Below are 6,048 nucleotides of genomic sequence, written 5' to 3'. Positions count from 1 at the left end.
TATTACAACATTCAGCACCAGCCATTAAATGTGAGGCATGAAAATGATTGTTTCACCCCCAAATCCACTTACCACTGGCACATTTCCATGCATGTTCTCATACCAAACTGAGGAGCGTGCTGCCCAGGACCCTGCCAAATGCTGAGACCTCTCTGCGGGGATGCCCGATTTGCTGAGGCTGCCTGTCAATCATTCTTCATTACCGTTTATAGAGTCCAATTTTAAGATTTCCTTAGGTGTTGGCATTAGCTAATATTTCAATAAATAAAGCAAAAGCTAGTGCTGTCACTCTTTTCCATTTCACCAAAGGATTTTTCTTTTCCCTACAGAAACTCGGTAGGGCTAAAACCTTCCTTGTTTAGCTTGGGGCTAAACACACCCTACACGAAGCAGAAAAATCATCTAATTTTTTCAATGAAAGCCTATGCCAGTCAAAGACATTCTTACCTACTCACACTTAAGAGGCATCAAAAATGTACAAATATTCGAATCCTCAGCCTCCACAGGCGAGTTGCCATGTACACAATTATGAAAGGGAACCAAATTAAGAGAGAATGTGCAGAACGCCTTTGAAATATCGAAGAAACCGTGAACGCTGCTTCATTTTAATGTCTTAGATTTCACTGATAATGAGGAAATTGTCCTCGTTTTCCTGGGTAGAGGTTCTTAAAGGTTTTAAAATCTGAATAGTAATGCTGCTCAATTGTGCAGATTATAAATAACTTTTGACAAACCCGGTGCCTTCCATTTTGAGTCCACTGTTGAAAATACAGAGAGCAAGTGGGAAATAGAGAGAGAGTCCAGGGGTTGTATAGGATACCATTCAAAGAAGGGAAGAACGAGAGGCTTCCTGGTAACAAACTCTTTCTCTCCCAAGAAAGAGTTAACAGAAAGAAATAAAATCAGATATGTGTAGCCTCCAGACGTCCATTAAAGTGCAGAATGCTGTTTTCTATCACAGATTATATGCCAGATGTTCAAACTATCTCTAATCATTGCAGATGTAATGGAGTAGAATGTTGCAGTTTGTGAGTTTACTGGCATTAATCCTATATACTGCACAAGGGAAAAGATTTTAAATATATAATTATATCTCATTAATACTCAGGTTTTATTTCTTTTCAATGGAACAGGACTTATTAAAGCAACCATTTACCGCATGTTTTCTTTCAGTATTTGGCCCCAGCATAATCCTGTGTGCATTCGACGTGTAAATAGGTACTAACCTGGGTGCAGAAAAACACCCAGGAATGGCTGTGAGTCCGCCGCTACCAAAATTTGCTTTTATATGCATGAGATGTTTTTATATTGTAAATTGATAAGAGAGACTTAACCGCATACTTTCTGAGTCGCTACTCGGGTTTTCTTCATGCCGGAAATATTTGTGTTTCTTCATTTGAAAGGAAATTGCCTTCACTCCGGCTCTTTATTGCACGTGGGGAAAAGGTGCATTCTGGCTCCAGAAGGGGCCTGCGCAGGTGTCGGTGAGGGTCAGAACCCCTGAGTGGCACCTACATTCTCTCGGGCACGTGTGGGACCCACCAAAGGACTAAGAAAGTTGTGTTGTTGTTGTTGTGTTTTTACTGAGCGTCACCACGATTAGGGTGTATCTCAAGGGGGATGCAGGAGTGAGGAATAAAGAAATTCCTTCTTGAGCCTCCCTGGCCACTGTTCTCTAAATAAAATAGCAACCATTTCACCAACAACTAAATTGGGTTGGAATAATGAATACTAACACCAAGCCATCTCCTGGGCTGATGGCCAGCTTCCTCCGTGGCTGGAGCACATTCACAGAAGCCTCTCTGGATCCTTTCTATGGAGCCTGAGCTGTCCCTCCATCCTTCCCCGTGAGCTGGGAATCCATGCTGTCCCAGGGGTTGAGTTCCTTTGCTGGCTGAGGCTGGCCCTGTGGAGGGATGGATACACCCACCGCTAGATGGGAGACACGGAAGCTTGCTTCCTGATAAGGACAGAGGCTGAATTTTCAGCAACCTGTTCTTTCTGGCGACTCCGGGTTCAATGGTTGTGACTTATTTGGTGATTCTGGTAACAGACTCCTCAAGCCCAGGGGTCGCATCCATCTTGCTCCCGGATTTCCCCTGCACCAGTACAGTGCCTGACACCTCATCAGCTCTCTCCTTACCTCTTTCTTGAGTGAGAGAATAAAAGAATAAATTACTGGGTAGTGAAGGTCTTTTGGGAAAAGCTGGGTGGGGCTTACAATTTAGTACAATGTCCTTAGCTATCATTTTTGGCGTGGAAGAGAGTTTGATGGATTCTGCAATAATGAGATTGACGAGACAGATGGTCGCTGCCAGGAATTCAGCAGAGGCCGGGGTGATGGAGAGGCGACGGCTCTGTGTCAGAAGCAGGCGCGGGAGCGGGAGGTGTTGGAAGCTCAGTGGTGGTCTCATACCCCTGGGGAAGAAGCGATCTGCAGGCCGGGTGGTGAATGGGACACGTGCAAACCTGAAATGGGGGTGCTGAGCTCACAAAGCAGAGTCATCTGGGATATTTGGGTGGAGGCACTGGGGGGCCAGGGAAAGTCCCAAAGGAGAGTTCTGGGAAGAGGGTGCTGCAGACAGCAATAAGAGGAGGTGATTGGAAGGAGGGGTGAAGCAGTTCTTGGGGATGCCCGGAACTGAGTCCAGCTCATCCAAAGCTTCTATCTTCTGCTTTTATTTTGTAATATTTAAGTTATAACTGGATGCTGCCAATTAGGTGTACAGATATACAGCCTCTCTCTCTCTCTCTTTCTCCTCTCCTTCCTTCTTCCACCTCTCCTTCCCCTTTCCTTCTAGGACACTAAGATCAACAGGAATAAAATTCCTGAGTATTTATCTCCCTAGGGGCAGAGCTAGAAAGAGCAGATCTATGCAGAGTTTCCAATTTAGAATTATATTAAATGGGGTGGGGGAAGCCGAGTGTTAATGTCCTTTTCCTGTTTGGGACTAGAGTCCTCCAGGAACCAGGACTCAGAGAGCAGTAGGCATGGGGCCTGGGCTGCAGAGGCAGCTAGGGGCTGGAGCAAGTGCCCCAGGGAAGGAGGGCCAGGCTGAGTGTGGGCGAGAGACCTGAGAGCCCCGGACAGGCCACTTCCCATGGGGAAGACTCCTGTGCTCCTGGCTGCCCCCAGAGCCAGTGGCCAGTCTCTGAGGGGCTTGAGAGCTGGAGAAAAAGGGCTGTCAAGTCCAAAGGGCAGAAGCTGGGCTGAGGTGAGGGGATGGGGCAGATGGGGGGTCCATTTAGGAACAAGGACCTGCTGATATGAAGGAAACGGAGAGAAGGTGAGAGTCAGCACAGTCGCTTCAAAACGGTGACAACTGAAAACTCCTACTCAACAGGAATGGAAAACCAGGTAGGAACAGAAACCTGGAAGAGCCAGATGACCAGAAAAGAGCACTTATGCATTTTGAAAAAGGACAATAACCTGGTACCATTAAAAAGTTAACTGAAAAAAGTTTTTAATTTCAATAGTTTTTGGGGCACAAGTGGTTTTCAGTTACATGAATAAGTTCCATAGAGGTGATTTCTGAGATTTTGGTGCACCCAACACCCAAGCAGTGTACACTGTACCCAACGTGTATTCTTTCATCCCTCACCACCCCCAGCCTTCCCCTCTGAGTTCCCGAAGTCCATTATATCATTCGAAAAGTGAACTTTTTAGGGAACCTTCTCTGTTTGCACATGTGTCTCCAATACAGGACTGTTAGCCTGAGTGTGAGATCTGTCTGCCGAACGCAAGTAGAAAGCACAAAGTGAATGAATTAATAGGTAATTGATCAAAATGGATATGTGGCAAGGGTCATCACAGAGGACTACACCAGTGAAACTCAAGTATCCTTAAGAGTTTTAAAGATGTGACATGTTAGGTTGCCGGTGGGGAACCCAAGAGTCGGCAATAAGGAATAGGAAGCTCAGTACAAATAGTCGTTGAGGGACATTGGTGGGTGACGGGGCACATGGTGGCAATCACCTTCACACAGGTGATCCTGAGAAAGTTACCTTGCCCTGAGGCAAGGGGGCTTATACCGAGGGGATAGCATCACCTGCAGCTAGATGCTGGGTTCCAATTCCTCAGTGGGGCAAAGAGATCCCACAAAAGCTCAGTGCTCAGGGCCCGGTGCAGGGAAGGCAACTCTTGCTGCTGACTGAGCAATGCAGTCACCCTTCACAATTAGGGGTGGGCATGGTTTGTGTTTCTGGACACAGTGAAAATTACCTATTAGCAACACAGAATCTTCTGGAAGGCCTCATGGAAGCATATCTGTATTGAACTTTCTGTCCAGACCAGCCTAAGGACACTGTCTGCCATGTCATGGGGACCACTGTGCACTGCACTGAACTCATCATGTTTTGACTTCCTAGAGTCTGGGGTCTGAGGCTCACAGCTTGGGTGTCAGGCCTCTGCTGCATAGAGGTGCTCACAGATGTGTCCCTTTGGCCCAGCTCTGGAATTCTCTCCTGCTTTGCATTGGAAAGGAGCAGTGTGTCTGCATCTGTTTCTCTCTTCCTAGACTCTGAGCCCCTAGGCTGGGGTTCCACAGCCTAGGAGCATGGGCTCTGGAGCCTGCTTGCCTATGTTTGCAAACAGAGCCCATGCTTTCCTCACTCCAGGACTATGGACAAACCCCAGTTTCCTCATCTGTTAAGCAGGATGGAGTTGTTTTCAGGAGGAAATGGATGTGCAACCGTAGAGTGCCCGGAGAAGGGGGCTCACATGCAGGAGGTGTATTAGGAGGTACCCTGGGAATCAACACCTCCGCGAAGGAAGGGGAAGGAAAGAGGATTGGACAGAGGAAGATGTCAAGCTGCTGCATCACTCCAACAATATCCACGGGCTACCCCTGCAGGGAGGTCTGGAGTGAGATTAGCTCTGCAGAATTGCCCAGAGCTGGGCTGAGATGGCAGGCTTTCACACTTCTTGGTCAGTCAGGCACTGGATGTGGTGTGATGCTGGTTGAGGCAGCTCTCTGCAGTAGAGGCCATCCTGGAAGGAATTGACAACTGAGGCCATCTGCTGAACTCCCAGAAGCAGGGGCAACAAGTCCTTCCTTGGAAGGACCCGGACATTGAGTCATGCTGTCCACCACCATCTTCTCTTTGGCTATTCAGATCCACTTCTTCATAGGCACGTAGGTAGCACCGTCCCCGGGATTCCCATGGGTCTCTCTTCCTGCGGGAAACTCTAGAAGAGGAAGGTTCATGGAATGAACTCCAGTCCCGGCTGCTGCAGCTGGTCTTAGGGTCCCCACTGATCCTCACCCTCTGCTTTCTCCATGATTCATTCTCTATTTTCCTTAGTGCCTGTGCCAGTCTAAATGGCGTACTTGAAGTCATCACCCACACCTTTGCCCATAAAGGGTTTGAAGGTTTGAGTTTCTGGTGACTGTACTTTTCTCAGGTCAAGGTTGGTGTGTTTGTCCATTTGGTACCACAGTGGAGCAAAGAAATGCCACCCAGGTAAGTATCCTGTTAGAGGAGTGAAACAGCTTTGTTTCTGGGGTAATACCTGAGGTTTGTTGCCTCGTGCCAAGGAAATCAAGGACACAGACACATGTGGAGTGAGGCTAAGAGCAGTGGTTTAATAAGTGAAAGAAAGAAAAGAGAAAAGCTGTCTCTTCTGCAGAGAGAAAGGAGAGCACGAGCAGGTCTTCTGGTTTTGTGGTGAAGTGCACGGGGTTTTATAGACTGACTTGAGGAGGTGGTGTCTGATTTACATAGAGCCTAAAGATTGACTGGACCAGGTGTGACATTTACATAGCACACGAAGATACCCCACCTAACCTTCTATTGTGCAAATTGATTCTCTACCTGGCCAGTGCCATGATGTCCGCTCTTGCTGTACACGTGGTTGACAAAGAAAAGGGAACATGGGGCCGCCATGTCGAACATGCCTAACCCCCAGGTAGCCTTTTCCTATTGTCACAGCTGCCGGCATTCACTCCTGCGAGCCTCCAGCTTGCTTATCTATGTTTGCGGCTCGATTTTACAGGCTGCTTTTTGTTAAAAAAGAAATGATGCGGGAGCTGCTTTTTATTAAAGGGA

This window comes from Macaca thibetana, chromosome 19 (genome assembly GCF_024542745.1).
Source record: "Macaca thibetana thibetana isolate TM-01 chromosome 19, ASM2454274v1, whole genome shotgun sequence".
NCBI lineage: Eukaryota > Metazoa > Chordata > Mammalia > Primates > Cercopithecidae > Macaca > Macaca thibetana.
The sequence above is the reverse complement of the archived record's forward strand: the minus strand, read 5'-3'. Positions refer to the sequence as shown.